The 19,496-nt window shown below is 34.8% G+C and overlaps 1 protein-coding gene across 3 annotated transcripts in view; it reads right to left on the bottom strand.

Moving 5' to 3' along the window:
* LOC149788856 (uncharacterized) overlaps positions 1–11,234 on the bottom strand; it is a 31,329-nt gene extending 20,095 nt beyond the window's left edge. For 2 of the 3 annotated variants that reach the window (XM_089974967.1, XM_089974968.1), the window contains exon 1: positions 7,317–7,518. The gene's annotated coding sequence lies outside the window, so the exon portion shown is untranslated. Of the gene's footprint in view, positions 1–7,316; positions 7,519–11,215 lie in introns of those variants that run through there. The other variant, XM_089974971.1, reaches the window with a different exon arrangement.
* Between the last annotated feature and the right edge of the window lie 8,262 nt (positions 11,235–19,496).

The raw sequence follows: 19,496 nt of genomic DNA, 5'->3' as shown, positions 1-19,496 counted from the left end.
TTTATAGAACAAAAAAGAATGCATTTAATTAAAGTATGAACAATTTTGATGTGCCACTGAAGTGTCAGCTGAAGCTATTAGCTTAGACTAATCTAGCAATTTTAACACATGCTTGTGAAATCCGAGGATTTATAAGATGATATATACTTGAGCAAACTCATCTTTCTTTATAGGAATGTCATAAATGTACCCCTCTGTATATGGTACGGGGTAACGTTGGTCGGTTCCCCTTTAATTAGTATCGTAACAACCCGCACAATAGACTATTGGGCTAGATTAGACCGTGGATATGAAGAATACATGCTATATGTTTTATAATTTATATGACCATTTTTATGATAAGTACCATTACACTGAATGGATACTAGAAGTAAATCTATGTTAGATAATGCTGGGATTGGATACGTATGGAGAAATCAACGTGTTGTGTCAGCTAACTAGCAAACATAACCAACATATCTAGAACTAAAACACAAATTCAGCCACGTCTGGACATGTAATATCAATACATCACTTAAAGGTCTTAATTAAAGGTTATTTAAGGTCTTAATTAAAGGTTATTTACAGGTCTTAATTACAGGTTATGTAAAGGTCTTAATTACAGGTTATTTACAGGTCATAATTACAGGTTATTTAAAGGTCTTAATTACAGGTCATTTAAAGGTCTTAATTGCAGGTTATTTAAAGGTCTTAATTACAGGTTATGTAAAGGTCTTAATTACAGGTTATGTAAAGGTCTTAATTACAGGTTATTTACAGGTCATAATTACAGGTTATTTAAAGGTCTTAATTACAGGTTATTTAAAGGTCTTAAGTACATGTTATTTACAGGTCTTAATTACAGGTTATTTAAAGGTTTTAATTACAGGTTATTTACAGGTCTTAATTACAGTTTTTGTTACTAGTTTCGATTTAGAAGAGATATGATTATTACAAAATATTTAAAAGCTTAATTAGAGCGTAAGACTGCAAATCATGGGTTTCCAGTTGAAACTGGTAGAAGGGTTAATACATCGTATAAAGGAATATATTGTGCACTCTGTCAGTCAAATGAAAAAGATCATACATATCATTGCCTGACGAAAATGAACACATAATTTTTATAGTTAAACCTCATTTGTACACTAATACCTCATTTGTACACTAATACCTCATTTGTACACTAATACATCATTTGTACACTAATACATCATTCGTACACTAATACCTCATGTGTACACTAATGCATCATTTTACAGCTATGATTCTAGTCATAAACTAAGCAGCATAAACAAGTCTCCTCTGTGATGCAAGTCTGAGAGGGACCACACCAATAAATGAAGCATTAATGTACTAGTTATGAAATGATTTATATTTTCCTCAGTCGTGTGTTTAATAAATATTGTATATTACTATTAAAATTAGTTACATCTTTCACTAACTTTGATTTAAAAATTGAAAAAGTACATCATGTTTGATAATATTCCAACACACCCTAGTAAAGACGTGAATCGTGTATGTGTGTCTCTGTCTGTATGTGTGTGTGTGACTGTGTCTGCGTGTATGTGTGTGTCTGTGTCTGTGTGTGTGTGTGAGAGAGAAAGAGAGAGTGAGAGAGAGGGGGAGAGGGAGGGATTGTATCATTTTTGAATGCTAACTATGTTTATCGAGACGCACATTTAATTTTTATGGAATGAAATTTGCAGAAAGATGTGTGAAAAATATGCAATTACTCCGAAAAGTTACGCATTATTTTCAAAAACTTTTTCTTCTTTGATTGTTATTTGAGAAATTACGCTCTCACATCTAAAGTTGAAAATCACTCAAATATTTACGAAAGACATGCAGTTAACAACAAGCTTTACTTTCGTTTAACTTTGTCGAACGTCTTAACTGTAATATGAAAGCTTACATATTCAAATAATGAAGTTTGGTTTTGTCCTAAAATATTACATCAAAAACTATATGTATACGTTGACCATGGTAGGACATGTGCCAATCATTTTTCAAAGAATGCTGATTGTGCAAAATGCAGCTTAACGTAATACAATTTACATTTACAACAAGTCTATTCCTAAGTTCAAACAGCCTCCGTTCCTCGAAAAGTGCAACCAACAATATTAATTACATAAATAAATAACTGAAAAATGTAAAATTAAATCAAATAACATACATACATACAAACATACATACATACATACATACATACGTACGTACACATATACGCAACTAGTGTAAATAATATTTAAAACTGTATCGACGCAAAATTTAACATGATTCTGCCATCGACGTATCCTAGATATATGGACCCTACTATAATGGATAAAAAAGTCGCACAACAATGCAGTTTCGTTCCCTGAAGAGATCAAGGCCGTTTGAAGAGCTGGTTAACGGAACAAATGCACTAACAACAACACCTGATGCTCGAGATCTGCCCGTTGCGCTGTTAAACAATTCTTACAGGCATAGATCATAATGACTGCACGGACTACATGTTGCATAGCAGAATGACAGATGTCATGCAGTGAATAAGCAAATAGATCTTGCACACTGAAATAACTGTCACCAGGCACTTAATACGCAAGCCTATCTAACACATTGGAAAGACAGTCGTCATTTACTGAATACACAAATATATATCAAACTTTGGAATGACAGCTGTCATACACAGAAGGGCAAATACATAATTTAATTTCTATAAAGAGCAGCAAATCACATGTCGTCATTGGCTACAGAATATTGACACTATCAATATGGGACAGTAATTCTAACTACTACAGGCTGTCATTTGCAACAGAGTATTGACACTTTCAATATTGGACAGTAATTCTAATCACTACAGGTAATTATTTGCAATAGAGTTATGACACTATCAATGTAAGACAGTAAATTAACTACATTTATGTAAATGTGGACATCAAATTTATCAAAAATACTAGTTTAATTGCCCGGAAAAAGCGTATATATATATATATATATATATATATATATATATATATATATATATATATATATATATATATATATATATATTACACATGGAAATAAAGACAATTGTGGGTGTTTATATTTAAGATTGAATGAAAATCCACTACTACATCGTATATGAAATCTAAATGAATATATGAAATAAAATCATGTCTGTATGTAGTAGTCTTACGACACTGCAGCAACATGTTGGCTATATGGCCAGAAAGATTATATTGACATGGTTCTATGAAATGTCCCGTATAAGAGAACTCCAAGTATACATTTTAATTTTGCTTTTCATTGTACTTGTATGATATATGCTATCAAGTACAGCAAGAATGTGACATGAAACCGAACATCATTAAACTTAGGTCAAATTACGATAGATGAAAATTCCAAACGTGTTACATATGATTAGTTCAACCTTAAAAAATGACAACTGTACAAAATTGTATGGGCTGTCCTCTCTGTTTACACAATTGCTGTTTACATCTCATGCTAAATATGATTACAAAATTCGTCCTCTCGTTATCAACCAGCTTTCTCATTGTCAACCTGCCTTCTCATTATCAATGGTTTCTTTCATTATCAACCAACCTTCTCATTATTAACTGGCCGTATCACTGTCAACCAGTCAGTTCATTATCATCTGACCTTCTCATTATCAACTAGCCTTCTCATTATTAACTGGCCGTATCACTGTCAACCAGTCAGTTCATTATCATCTGGCCTTCTCATTATCAACCAACCTTCTCATTATTAACTGACCGTATCACTGTCAACCAGTCAGTTCATTATCATCTGACCTTCTCATTATCAACCAACCTTCTCATTATTAACTGGCCGTATCACTGTCAACCAGTCAGTTCATTATCATCTGACCTTCTCATTATCAACCAACCTTCTCATTATTAACTGACCGTATCACTGTCAACCAGTCAGTTCATTATCATCTGGCCTTCTCATTATCAACCAACCTTCTCATTATTAACTGACCGTATCACTATCAACCAGTCAGTTCATTATCATCTGACCTTCTCATTATCAACTAGCCTTCTCATTATTAACTGGCCGTATCACTGTCAACCAGTCAGTTCATTATCATCTGGCCTTCTCATTATCAACCAACCTTCTCATTATTAACTGACCGTATCACTATCAACCAGTCTGTTCATTATCATCTGGCCTTCTCATTATCAACTAGCCTTCTCATTATTAACTGACCGTATCACTGTCAACCAGTCAGTTCATTATCATCTGACCTTCTCATTATCAACTAGCCTTCTCATTATTAACTGACCGTATCACTGTCAACCAGTCAGTTCATTATCATCTGACCTTCTCATTATCAACTAGCCTTCTCATTATTAACTGACCGTATCACTGTCAACCAGTCAGTTCATTATCATCTGACCTTCTCATTATCAACTAGCCTTCTCATTATTAACTGACCGTATCACTGTCAACCAGTCAGTTCATTATCATCTGACCTTCTCATTATCAACTAGCCTTCTCATTATTAACTGACCGTATCACTGTCAACCAGTCAGTTCATTATCATCTGACCTTCTCATTATCAACCAACCTTCTCATTATTAACTGGCCGTATCACTGTCAACCAGTCAGTTCATTATCATCTGGCCTTCTCATTATCAACCAACCTTCTCATTATTAACTGACCGTATCACTGTCAACCAGTCAGTTCATTATCATCTGACCTTCTCATTATCAACTAGCCTTCTCATTATTAACTGACCGTATCACTGTCAACCAGTCAGTTCATTATCATCTGACCTTCTCATTATCAACCAACCTTCTCATTATTAACTGACCGTATCACTGTCAACCAGTCAGTTCATTATCATCTGACCTTCTCATTATCAACTAGCCTTCTCATTATTAACTGGCTTCTCGTTATCAACTGGCCTCCAACTAAATTATCTTCTTTTTTTCCCAGCTTAGACCATCATCTTGTAAAATAATGCAACACATTGTATTATTCTGCTGCATTGAATTAGCCTCACAACTTCAACTTTAAGCTGACTACTTCTGAAAATCAGAGGGCTGAAAATTGACATTTGCCTGTAAGTTCTTTCAGACATTAATTAAAATTCTTACTGTATACTATTTTTATTTAAAGTTCTGACGTAAATTAAAGTGTTCCATTGACAAAGCTCTTTGGCCTTCATTGAGAATTTTGATTACAGATCACTAACATTGAATCTCAAGTTCAGCCAACGTTTGAATGTGAAAAAGCTTGCCAGTAGCTTTCCCTAAGCTGTTGGTTTTTCTCGGGGTTTTCCCGGCTTCTTCCTCAACCAGATATACTGGCCGGCATGTATATCCCATCACGCAGGAAAAAATGGCAACAAACCATAACAACGTAGAAATGAACTGGGAAGGACGGTAAGCTCTACTGAATATAATTGTGTTACGAGTCTATGTTCTTAAAACAAGTAACAGAAAAGAGTGAAGACAACAAGCTTTGTAAAATTTAACAAATAATTGGTTTCCTTATGATACAAAAATGTGAGAAAAGAACTTGCGATATTGCGAATTAAATTTAAAAAGTCAAGATTTACTAATAATAAAAGTCCTGAATAAAACTCAGTTCAAGTACCGAAGATATCAAAATTGAAGGCGATGACGTGTCTGTTATAACCTGCGAAGTACTGATGTGTCAACAGTCTCTTGTTGAATCACACACATATTATTCAAGGTTTGAAATTAGTATAAATTCCACTGAATGCCTTTATCCAAGAATTTTATAAAAGGACATTTGCATTTCCAGCGAAAATAATCAGTTGAATTAAAAAAGAATTTAAGAAAATAATATTCAGCACAAATTAGTCACAACGTAATACAACTTAAAGTGCTTGATGTTAGAGCACCACTCGTAAAATCCTCACACTCAGAAAATAATATAGTTCTCTGGTTGACCTCATGTCGCATTTTCTAAAACATGCCACTACCTAATCTAAAATAACCTTCTAGAATGATCTAATGAGCCTTTTTCATTTACAACACAATTCACTTAGGAATCTCCAAAATCCCAACCCTTGATCAACATATTTACGCTTCAATGTTTACCTGAATAATAATCCTGATAATAAGCCCATAAACATACAGGATAATGAAGCTATTATTAGTTGTTTACATAACTGAAAAAAAAAAAAAAATTAAATCAGCTCAAACAGAAATAAACAAAATTTTGGACAAGGTCAAGTCCAGAATACAATATTACATTACAATAGCATGTAATGAAATATATAAAAAATTAAACTAACAGACAAACAATTAAATTAAATATACATAACACTCGTCATAGAGGGCCCGGGTGGACGAGTGGTCTAAAGCTTTTTTCTTTACGATCACTGCCATCTCACCTCTTTGCCAGTGAGTTCGAGCCTCGGCCTCAGCCACTGTGGGTATGTGCGAAAGCTGCCAGTAGCTTATCGTGGGCCGGTGGTTCTTACCGGGGTTTTCCACCAGATATACTAGCAGCCATGTATACCCTATCTTGAACTGAGAAATGGTGTCAAACCCAAAGCAACAGCAACAACACTAAGGTGATTTCAATTTCAATGGATTATTAGACCATTGTCTCAATTTAGGGTTATCTCAGTTTTCAAGGTGTTTTGTTAGTTCACCTGTGTTAGAAGAGCATTCATATACTTATACCAAACAGATTTTATCACCTAATGGAAACAGGGAAAGTAAAATCTTTCCGCATCACAAACTAATCCCCTCTTCAGTCGACATGAATCATAACTTCTACATCAGTCATTGAACAGGGGTCACAAAATAGAGCGGTCTTTAGCAATGTTTAAATCTATATATTTTTTCACTGACATGGCAAGATTGAACTATGTGTACCTTATAATTAATATAAAAACCCAGTAAAGAGACAGAACTTATATAGGATTTAAGACACATACATTTATTCCAATGAATTTTAACACGAGCTGGATAATTTCATATTTTGCAAGTCATGGTTGGCTAAATTTTGACATCACTGAACAAGTTTTGCAAAAATAAAAATAATGTATTATTCCACTTTATTACGACCGATAGTTTTTTGAGTAAATAAATTTATGGAAATTTCAATGTTTTGTTTCGAGCATTATCTGTTTTCTACTGTAGCGTCACTATGTAACTTATTCACGTTCTAAAGACGCCAAGACGTACAATTCACTTGTTTCATATTAAACATAGAAAAGTAGTTAACGTCATATCGAGTAAAAGACATTTCTACAATTATTTTCAAACGAGTTGGATTCATTGCAGAGAGAAAGAGGCATTACAGAGATAGAGACAGAGAGACAGACATACAAAGAGACAGACATAGAGAGAATTAGTCTACTCACTTAAGTGCGATGAAATTTCCCTGACTAAAATCTCTGGTTGTAAAAACACCTGTAATGCAGCACTACACACGCATATTCCCTTTATAACAGGAAGCCATATTTAATGATCGGTGTGCTGTTACAATGGAACATAAGTTGAAGAGGTTCAACTTTAAAACGGAATAAAGAACTGCCGAAGGCTATTACCATGCGTACCAGCAAGAGTACACCTTCATTTTGTAGAATAAAAGTACAAATTCATAGACTGCATAGAACGATCTGTTAAAACAAGATTGAGCACTCACTTTGCGTGTTTGCTGTCAAAGATGCATGCCTGACTTTATTCAATTGCTAGGTCCAGTGACCGTTTACCTTCTCTCGATTACCTGGACAGGGTACATACACGTACTTAAAAGAACTTGTTGTACAATCGAAAGGAAATAAGTAAATATGTATTTATACAGATCATAAATGCCCTTATCTTAAATGTTTAGTATTTCTGAATTTCCCTCACTCTTGTTTTGCCTGGATAATGCAAAATGTTACAGCCTCCATTCGAACCTCAACAGTCCCTTTTTATCTTTACAAATGCCGACACTTGAAAGGATATTCACCTTCCCACCAGAGTCGCTGGTTTCCCTAAATTTTTTAATTAGTCAGACCTTTACCCACATGGAACACGTGACTCAAACTATATCAATATGTTGCACTCATAACAAGGTCATGATCACACCCAACCACGGGTCGCTGTCCTCCCCCATCCCGATCCCCGTTAAACCAGACCACATCACGCAAAATAAGAGTGTTGTGCAAGACTTGTGTGTAAACGACGAAAGGTAAATAAAGATCAAATGAAAGGTATTCTCGTAAACAAGAATTATTACCAGAGAGAAAATCCTTCGCTAATTTTAGCCCTCATTCTTCGTTCAGTTATTATTTCTTCCCATGATATAAACACATAAAATATTTGTTGATATATAAATACGTATTGGTAAAAAAAAATCATGCTGCCTTTATATTTCATTTAGAACCAGCCACATAGGATAATTTGGTAATTTAATCTTCTGGTTAAATTTCTTGTCGCCTTGGAGAAATTACATTTCACAATAAATATAAATTACCGAAATGCAAGCAAACACCGATAATATTTGTGAATAATTTTTGTGATTGTAAAACAAAAATCTTGTAACATCTTTCGTTGAATCTGAAAAAAATAATGATACATCAATATTGTTTGTTTTGAATGAAATGCAAATAATAGATATTAATCATAAAAAAATTACTAAGTAAATTCATTCAAGTTCGTGAGAAGCTAATGCATTCATATGTTTCTTAAGCTGAAAATAGCTACTGCAATCACAGTTTTTGCCATTATGATTTGTGATACCAAGAACAATCTAATATTTGAGCAGTTAATATGATTTTTCGGAAACGCACCAACGAAGGTGATATTCGACCTTCTTGGCTTTTATTTAGTTTATGTATGTTTATCGGACTGGAAGGCGTGGATTTATTTACTTATCTTATTTTTGAATTTTATATATGAATTTCTAAAATATTTAATTCAGGCCGATAATAATAGCGTTATGCATTTCTATGTTTAAGCTTTGGTGTCATTGTTTACCCTCACAAAGCTGAATTCTTTATCACATTTTATTCTTTTCCGGTGAGTGGAGAGGGAAATAACTTCTGTGAAGTGCCACTGAAATGTTTACTTTCGGTAAAGAGAATTTACCACATAGACAGACGTATTGAATCAAGGCATCAAGACAAAAATAAAATCTCCTTCGGGTTACATACCTGGGTTGCTGTAAAAGATATCACGAATTTGTTTACGTTCATAAATATTTTGCATTTGATTGGCTAAAAGCTTGAACACCTTTGAGGGAAACTAAAGAATATGTTACAGTACTCGCAAAACCGGGATGGGTGGGGTGCAGTAAGTACGCTGGAAACTAGCTGCATTTCGCCTATACTATTTTGTTCATGTATAGCAATTTCCACTCCATTCTGTCACGGTATCTGTCCATGACTCTGTCTGTCTGTCTGTCTGTATGTCTGTCTCATCCTATATGTTATCTTCTGTTCACATTTACCTTCAAATATTTAAACCAAAATATATAAATTTCAGTTTTCTTCCCCTTCATTTATAAAAGCTTATTTCTGACGTCTTGAAGGCCACTCCCTATTGTTCTAATCCCGACTACTCCTGAACCATCCCCCAGTTTAGTGAATTTATTTCATGTTTTTCTTTTGTTTAAATTTATTTATTTATCCATTTACATTGATTTTGACCGGATCGCGTGTCATATAACAGAGAGTTGGATAGATTACAGTGTATACAAGAAAAATAACTCACTTGGCTATCCACTAAGACATACCTGAAACTGACTCTGTATGTGATTAGGAATCAAAACAACAACAAAAGTTGGTGTAGTGTGGCTTTTCGTACGTTCAGGAAGAATGGGGTATCTTCCAAAATGTTCGATAATAATAGATCAATCAGTAATAACTTGATTATTTTACATTATTCCTTGATACAGTTTCTGGCCGTGTGTTCGTGGTACTTGATTTTATATTGAATAACATTGTTAAAGTATGTGTCAGTGTGTGTACGGTACTTGTTTTTATTTTCTTTCTTTCTTCTTCTTCTTTTCAGTAATACATTTGGTAAAATACGTGTACGTGTATACACGGTAGATGGTTTCATCTGTAATAATATTGGTAAAGTTATGTGTACGTGTGTGTACGGTACAGGGTTTTATTAATAATATCATTGGTAAAATATGTCTATGTACGGTACATGGTTTTATTTGTTTTTGATGCTGTATGGATTAACGCAATTTTTCAGCACAAGATAGGCTATACTGTAAAACTGGTGGAGGAAGAACCCTGGTGGAGGAAGAACCACCGACCCACGAGAAACTACTGGCAAGTTTTCTCACGTACCCACGTTAGCCGAGCCTGAGACTAGAACCCATGCAGACAGAGATGAGATGGCAGTGATCTGGAACGGCGAGTACTTTAGACCACTGGGTCACTCTGGGCTCCCGGTTTTATTGGTAATAACATTGGTACATTATGTATCAGCGTGTGCACGGTACATGGTTTCATCAGTGATAACATTGGTAAAGTTTTATTGGTAATAACTTTATTAAAATATGTGTACGTGTGTGTACGGTACATGGTTTCATGGGTAATAATATTGGTAAAGTTATGTGTACGTGTGTGTACGGTACATAGTTTCATCGGTGATCACATTGGGAAAGTTATGTGTACGTGTGTGTGCGGTACATAGCATTATTGATAATAACACTGGCAAAGTTAGGCATACGTGTATGTACGGTACATAATTTTGTCGGTAACATTCGTAAAGTCATATGGTCGAGGGCGCATCGATTTCATCATGCGTTGACAGGAGATACGTCTTGGCTCCAATATGCGATACTAATTTATTTGCAGCATGATTGAAAAATGTAATAAATATATACGTCTACAGCTACATATAAACTGTAGAAATTCTTAAATAAGGTAAATATTTGTCATGATCATCCTCGTGTTGAGATAAATTTATGTATCGATAGTTGATTTTTGTGTATTAACTATCGGTACATGCTTATAAAGATATGTGCTTGTAAAGGCATTCTGTCGGTGCAACCACATTTATAATTCTCCATTATCGAGTTGAGATGAAAGAGACGGGACTACGTGACACCATCTGACACTGCATAATTGCACGGGCACCTTGTTTCATGTGAGTGTGTGTATGAATTGTAACGGTAATATGTGACATTGATTGTCATAGTGACGTGACTATGTCTTTGTCTGACCCATGATGAGTTGCGTAGACACATTTTGTGTGTGTGTGTGTGCGCGCGCGCGCGCATTGTTACAGGACTCTGTGACAGTACTTGACTCACCTGACGGTGCCTGACTGCATGACTGTGAATACCTTTGTGCATGTTCGTTTACATAATAACAGGTCTGCGTGACCCAGCCTGACTGCAAGAGTGTTAAGTACCTTTGTGAATGTGGATGTACATAACTATGGAACCACGTGTTACTGCCTGCATTCACAGTACACGGGCACCTTAGCACACGTGATAACTAGTATTCATCCGTTATAGTTTTACATATACAGCCTGGGTTTATTATATCCTAACCAATGATGATATATTGCGATATATCATGTCTGTCTGTGTACGTGTATGTCAACCCGTCCGCCTCAAACTTGCGATTGTATGGTGAGCCCCATCTTCACCTATTAAAGGTGTGTAAACATATTTTGTATCATGTTTCGGTAGAAAGTGTTGATGTTGTCAAAGTTTTCGGATTCCGTATCGTTTTGCAGTTCTAGATAAAAAGTATATTTTTTTCTTTGTCTTACCACCCAACAGATTAGAGAGTCTTGAATAAACAAATAATTTAACTCGTTGTAGGCACAAAAACCGACCACCGGGTTAGTGCGGACAACTTTCTTTTTATATCCTTGTCATAATTATCTTTTGTGGCGAGGAATACTTTTCAGTTCTGTTCCTGTTTACGTGTATATGTTTTACCAACACCAGAAGTTTTCTCTTTCTTTGCCGAAAATAAATATTATTTCCTTCTCAACTCACACTGTTCCAGCTCAGGTTGGCCGCCTAGTTGAGTCTATAAGAATGGAACATAGCTCACACTTCCTTGACATTATTTAAAGAATGATGTGTTTAAATCACCTCTAAAAATAGACCAACACATTTTTAAATACTTAACGTTGTTTCCTTCAACAACCTCCATTGAACATCTTATGAGAATTTAGTATACTAAAAACGAAATATCCTCATATCACCGTTTTATTTGGAGATTTTAGTGCGCTGTAAGTCAAATATCCCTATATCGCCCCTTTATTAGGAGATTTTAGTACACTGTAAGTGAAATACCCCTCATAGCGCCCCTTTATTATGAGCTTTTAGTACACTGTAAGTAAAATACCCCTCATAGCGCCCCTTTATTATGAGCGCGTAGTACACTACAAGTGACGTATTCATCTTATCACCAATTTATTATTAGCCTTTATTGATATAGATAGAAAACATTGCGCCTATACCAGTAAACAATAGATGAAAATAGCTTCACAGTGAGCTATTAAAATGTATCCATGCGAGAGAATTGATATCGCCATTGTGATGATAATACTTCTAGAAATACCTATTTTCCCCCTCATATATATATATATATATATATATATATATATATATATATATATATATATATCAGTGAGTTACAATCAAGAAATACATAGAAAGGAACTCCCAAAAACAAAACGCAATCTTCAGGTATTAGCATTTTAATTAGATTAAATACAGTAATACAGTTTTTAAAGTAGCATTTTTAACACAAATCACAATCGTGTTTGAAAACGATTGATAAAACGGATGTTGATTCGTGTTGACTGCAAACCAGACTTAAACGAAAATCGAAAATTGGATACAATGTATGTTACCGTGTAAGACTGCAAGCTTGCGAAAGCCACACAAAAATTAAGTTGAGTACAATTATAAACACAACGAAGAAAGCAAATCCTTTCAAGTTAACTCGCAATTATCAAAATGTTTTGTTTAAATCTGTTATGCTCTGCTGTCTGTCACATTCAACCGCTATCTGATGTCCGTCACATGCAACGCTATCTGATGTCTGTCACATGCAACCGCTATCTGATGTATGTCACATACAACCGCTATCTGATGTCTGTCACATGCAACCGCTATCTGATGTCTATCACATGCAACCGCTATCTGATGTCTGTCACATGCAACCGCTATCCGATGCCTGTCACATGCAACCGCTATCTGATGTCTGTCACATACAACCGCTATCTGATGTCTGTCACATGCAACCGCTATCTGATGTCTGTCACATGCAACCGCTATCTGATGTCCGTCACATGCAACCGCTATCTGATGACTGTCACATGCAACCGCTATCTGATGTCTATCACATTCAACCGCTATCTGATGTCTATCACATGCAACCGCTATCTGATGTATGTCACATACAACCGCTATCTGATGTCTGTCACATGCAACCGCTATCTGATGTCCGTCACATGCAACCGCTATCTGATGACTGTCACATGCAACCGCTATCTGATGTCTATCACATTCAACCGCTATCTGATGTCTATCACATGCAACCGCTATCTGATGTATGTCACATACAACCGCTATCTGATGTCTGTCACATGCAACCGCTATCTGATGTCTGTCACATGCAACCGCTATCTAATGTATGTCACATACAACCGCTATCTGATGTCCGTCACATGCAACCGCTATCTGATGTTTACTATCAGTTTGATAATACACACGATTTTAATCAAAATATATGTACAAGCTAAATTTGTAAAAGATAGCTCTCCAAAAATCATTGTCAAATTTAGGAACTTCTTTTTAACGATGCGATGACGAGGCGACTAACACCATTCGCAAATTCAGCTATTAATGCCTCGGATGCGGGAGGTCGTGGGTTCGATCACCGGCCGAGTCATACCAAAGACTTACAAAAACGGTACTAACAGCTGCCTCGCTTGGCGCTCAGCATTAAGAGGTTAGTGTTAGGACTGGTCGTCCCGCTGTCAGGATAATGTGACTGGGTGGGACATCATGCTACATGTCTGCGGCATGATGTCCCAGTGCTAGACATCACTATAAACTGCCACACTGCAGACATCGTAACGATATGACTGAAAAATTGTTAAAGCTACGTTAAAAAATCCAAATCACATCACATCACATATATATTATAAAAATAAAGTAAAATCGAAGCTTTATACAAAGATATTATAAGTATTTTACCCGAGAAAAGGAAATATCCTGTTTATTCAGTCATAACATGGCAACAAACAAGTTATTTGTTTGAATCATTCACTATGGTGGTCAAAATTTTCTGAGTGTTAATTTTATTTTTATGTTCGCGAAATTCTAGTTTTAGCACCTAAAATTATGGGGTTTTTTTCACCACAAATATTACCGAGTTTTAGTATGTATGCATGTATGTATGTATGTGTGTATGTATGTATTGCTTTAAAACAAATAAGATTTGATGTTTGATTATAATTTGGCCATAACGCTAATTTTGTCTGGATACAATAGCTTGGCGTAAGAACAATCTAAGAATATAATCATGAGAGAGAGAGAGAGAGAGAGAGAGAGAGATTGTATTTGCCATATGTATATATGTGTTATTAATAATAATGTTGGCTCTTTTTAAAAACTACAAGAATTTTACGAAGAAATAACTCCACAATAGTCACCTAAATCCAGTCCAACTACGGGAGGTAATCCAAGAGAGATAGCATAGACTTATTGCAATTCTTACTTCCCGTGTCATTAGTAAAGGACACACGGTACTAATTCAACTGGAATAGTAAACATATGGGAACACCATCATATTCAAAATTTAATAACTTAAAATAACTTAAAATTTCTGGGTGCTGATGATGAGACCTATAATTCTCCATGCAAATCTAACCTTGGTGCAAGCTTATGTGTGGAGAACACCATATGACCCACGACATTTTGTGCATATACTTGTGCATGAAACACATGTTATTGATTCTGCACCAAATTAATTTGGTGCTAATTTCAGTATTGAGTACTCCTGAGTCAAACCTGTAAGAATGCTAAAATTGCAACAGTAAAAATTTTTCTATATTTTTAAAAAAATTACATGTAGGATAAGCTCTCAAAAGATATTTTTACTAAAATTTTAATTTTCATTATTAGCTAATTATGGACCACCAAACCCGTAAATGCTCTATTATTTCTTCACCCATTTCTAGACTGGTAAACAGTTCTTCCGTATAATTAGTACCGTGTGACCTATAACCAGATTTAATTTTTTTAGAAAAAGTTGTATTTTACTCCTTGATATTAGATCATAATTGTAAGAACGAATTGGCCATGCTTGTGCATGGATAAAAGTGCAATATCATTTTATGTGATACCAATATATATAGTTAAATTGCATCCGCATTAAATGTTGCTGTGTTGTATTGTACTTATTAATGGCTTATTCTTGTTATTAAAATAATTGTTTTCTGTCTTTGTATCTTCATGTTATCTTTCTATGGCATGCATGCTACACAAAAGAAACACAAGCATGCTGACATCAGCAAGTATGACATCACAGGGTATCAACTTACATGACGCATTGTATTTTCATCTCTTACTGACTATAAGACAAGTTTTAAATGTTTTAAATTTCAAAATTCCATTTCTTTTCTTGCTGACTCTCACAGAAATAAGATGCAGCGCATCCCTATTCACATCAGTCAAACAAAACAAATAAGTGTGCCACATGACAGGTCAAAATGATAAGAGGCCATTGCCCTTTTGTGACTAAAACAAATACACACACTCATGAAGCATCAAGAGATGCTGACATTCAAACTTATTTAAACTATCATCACATGTGATGATCACCCCCAAATGTTAATAAAAAGGTATAAAAACCAAAGAAAAGTTCCATAAGCTTTATTATACTGAATAATTAAATAACATAGTGCTACCTTTTAGTATAAAACTATGGGGAAGGGTGAGGAAGCAAGGAATAGACAGAGTAATTTCTTCAAGCCTGGTAATGTTCCCCACAACAAGGGGGAAATGTGTATCAATCCAAAAGACACATCAACATGAGGTATGTTACATACGGACAACAAGAGACAAATTTGAAAAAGCTATCCAAAGTTCCTATAATGCTGACATTGATGTTGGAGACAGAAAGTGTATGTACAAACTATTAAGCCTCATGCTATTAAGTATGCTGGAGGTGGAGAAATGTGTGAAAAACTCTGCTGTGCCAAAACAAGTCCATGTCTCTATGCAATATGCAGACACTGATAAAACTTGTCACTGCATAAACTACATGTTAAATATAAGTAATAGAATTGAATTGCATATTAAAGTTGTCTAATACATAAAATATATACCTACATTTACCCAAAACTCATAAAAAGTTAAGAAAAAGTCTCAAAATCTTTTCCACTATAAGCAGTGTTAAATTACTTACTTTTTAATATAAAGCTGAATAAAATGCACACATTATTGAAAACAAAGAAACAAAGCAAATCTTGCAATCACTCAATTACAGTAAAAGGGGAGGTAATACACCTTGATTTGGCTAACCAAATGGCAAGCTCTAATTTACAGCTAAATGATTCCTTACTATTAGTTGATAGTAAGAGCAGAGCAATGTTGGTTTTGTAAATAGCTTTTGTTTCAAATATGAAACCATATTTCTGACATGAAGCTTGTTTTCGTTTATTCACAACAACATATATGGTGAACAAAACACATATCGCTTAGTGCAGACAGGAAAGAAATGCTGAGATTTGGTATAATGTGTTCTGAGAGCACCAGTTGCAACACCCTGACTATAAAATAAGGTTTTCTATCATTGGACTTGGTACATTAAGAAAAAAGAGATTTGGTGTGGTGGGAGAGAGCAGTATGTTCACCATGCAGTTATACATCAAGAATGTTTCAATTATATGAAGAGAGGTTGGGGAAGAAAAACTGCCTGTGTAAATAATGCAATACATATAGGACTTTTGCAGACTTATATTTAGAATAAAGGGTTGAAAGCTATTATTTTAAGTGAAAATGTCCCTCCCTGCTCCCTCAACAAAAGGGATGCAGAAAAGTTCCAATACTGTTTGCCCAAAAATGTAATGTACCAATATGAGAAACATACTGAACATATAATATGTGTCAAGGAGTTCAATTCTAGGACAAGAAATAAGACAGGTAAAATTGATATTCAATGTGACTCGACATATAATAATTCAATTTACAGGTTGAGCCAATGCAGCATATGCAGTTTTGTGCACAGTCCTTATTTTTACAATGTTCTCTGCTTTGATCAGCTGAGTGTGTCTCTAAAGTTAAATGATCAGTATTGATACAGAAGTGATTGTGACATAAGTGGCTTACATATAAAATCTTCCCCAACCCCCTTTTGGGGAATTGTTGCATGTGTTAAATGGTATTTGACCATATAGGCCAATCTGTGGGCACCATCATATTAAATTCTGCCATCAGGCCATACTATGCTCTTTTCCCCATGGCCTGAGCTATCTACTTCCACTCTCCAGTGTATAAAACCATTCCCATCTGTCTTTTGTATATAATTTTTCTCCAAAATCACATGCAAGACATTAAATAAAGACTCCATTATGATTGTCGTATGCAAAAACCACCAAAATGATAGTCTGAATGCACATGGTAACCATGGAAACAACAAGCTCCTATTATGGTATAGGTCGCATATAGGACACACGGTACTAATTCAACTCCAATAGTAAACATATGGAAACACCATGATATTCAAAATTCAATAACTTAAAATTTCTGGGTGCTGATGATGAGACCTATAATTCTCCATGCACATCTAACCTTGGTCCTAGCTTATGTGTGGAGAACACCATATGACCCGCGACATTTTGTTTACATACTTGTGCATGAAACACGTGTTATTGATTCTGCACCAAATGCATTAGGTGCTACTTTCAGTATTGAGTAATCCTGAGTCAAACCTGTAAAAATGCTAAAATTGCAACAGTAGAAATTTGTCTATATATTTTTTTAAATTAAATATTGGATAAGCTTTTAAAATTAATTTTCATTTTTAACCAGTTATGGACCACCAAACCCTTAAATACTCCGTATAATTAGTACCGTGTGTCCTAAATATGTGACATCAGTAGTTAACACAGCTATTCGATTCATTCTTTGTCATCTGTGTATGGATATAACATTTTTTTCTGTTGTGTTCGTGAGAACCTATATCACGCGCCAATTTTAATCACATTGTTCTCATAGCACTCATTGTTAGTCGCCATTTTCGTATTCTATTTCATTTGAACCTACATCTTTGTAACAATGTTGACATATGGTACACAAATTTGATTTAATTGTTAAGTAATTAGTAACGAAATGTTGACGAACTCATCATTATATTATAATCAAATGGAATTATCCAGCAGTGGATTTGACAATACAAATTCAACAAGGTACTAGAATTAAATGGAAGTGTTCAGCAGTGGATTTGACAATACAAATTCAACAAGGTACTAGAATCAAATGGAAGTGTTCAGCAGTGGATTTGACAATACAAATTCAACAAGGTACTAGAATTAAATGGAAGTGTTCAGCAGTGGATTTGACAATACAAATTCATCAAGGTACTAGAATCAAATGGAAGTGTTCAGCAGTGGATTAGACAATACAAATTCATCAAGGTACTAGAATTAAATGGAAGTGTTCAGCAGTGGGTTAGACAATACAAATTCATCAAGGTACTAGAATCAAATGGAAGTGTTCAGCAGTGGATTAGACAATACAAATTCATCAAGGTACTAGAATCAAATGGAATTATCCAGCAGTGGATTACACAATACAAATTCATCAAGGTACTAGAATCAAATGGAAGTTTTCAGCAGTGGATTAGACAATACAAATTCATCAAGGTACTAGAATCAAATGGAAGTGTTCAGCAGTGGATTAGACAATACAAATTCATCAAGGTACTAGAATCAAATGGAAGTGTTCAGCAGTGGGTTAGACAATACAAATTCATCAAGGTACTAGAATCAAATGGAATTATCCAGCAGTGGATTTGACAATACAAATTCATCAAGGTACTAGAATCAAATGGAATTATCCAGCAGTGGATTAGACAATACAAATTCATCAAGGTACTAGAATCAAATGGAATTATCCAGCAGTGGATTAGACAATACAAATTCATCAAGGTACTAGAATCAAATGGAAGTGTTCAGCAGTGGATTAGACAATACAAATTCATCAAGGTACTAGAATCAAATGGAAGTGTTCAGCAGTGGGTTAGACAATACAAATTCATCAAGGTACTAGAATCAAATGGAATTATCCAGCAGTGGATTAGACAATACAAATTCATCAAGGTACTAGAATCAAATGGAATTATCCAGCAGTGGATTAGACAATACAAATTCATCAAGGTACTAGAATCAAATGGAATTATCCAGCAGTGGATTAGACAATACAAATTCATCAAGGTACTAGAATCAAATGGAAGTGTTCAGCAGTGGATTAGACAATACAAATTCATCAAGGTACTAGAATCAAATGGAAGTGTTCAGCAGTGGGTTAGACAATACAAATTCATCAAGGTACTAGA

Source organism: Sinohyriopsis cumingii, chromosome 11 (genome assembly GCF_028554795.1).
Source record: "Sinohyriopsis cumingii isolate HCF-2022 chromosome 11, ASM2855479v2, whole genome shotgun sequence".
NCBI classification, from domain to species: domain Eukaryota; kingdom Metazoa; phylum Mollusca; class Bivalvia; order Unionida; family Unionidae; genus Sinohyriopsis; species Sinohyriopsis cumingii.
Note: the sequence above shows the minus strand (reverse complement) of the source record. Positions and strands in the feature narration are given on the sequence as shown.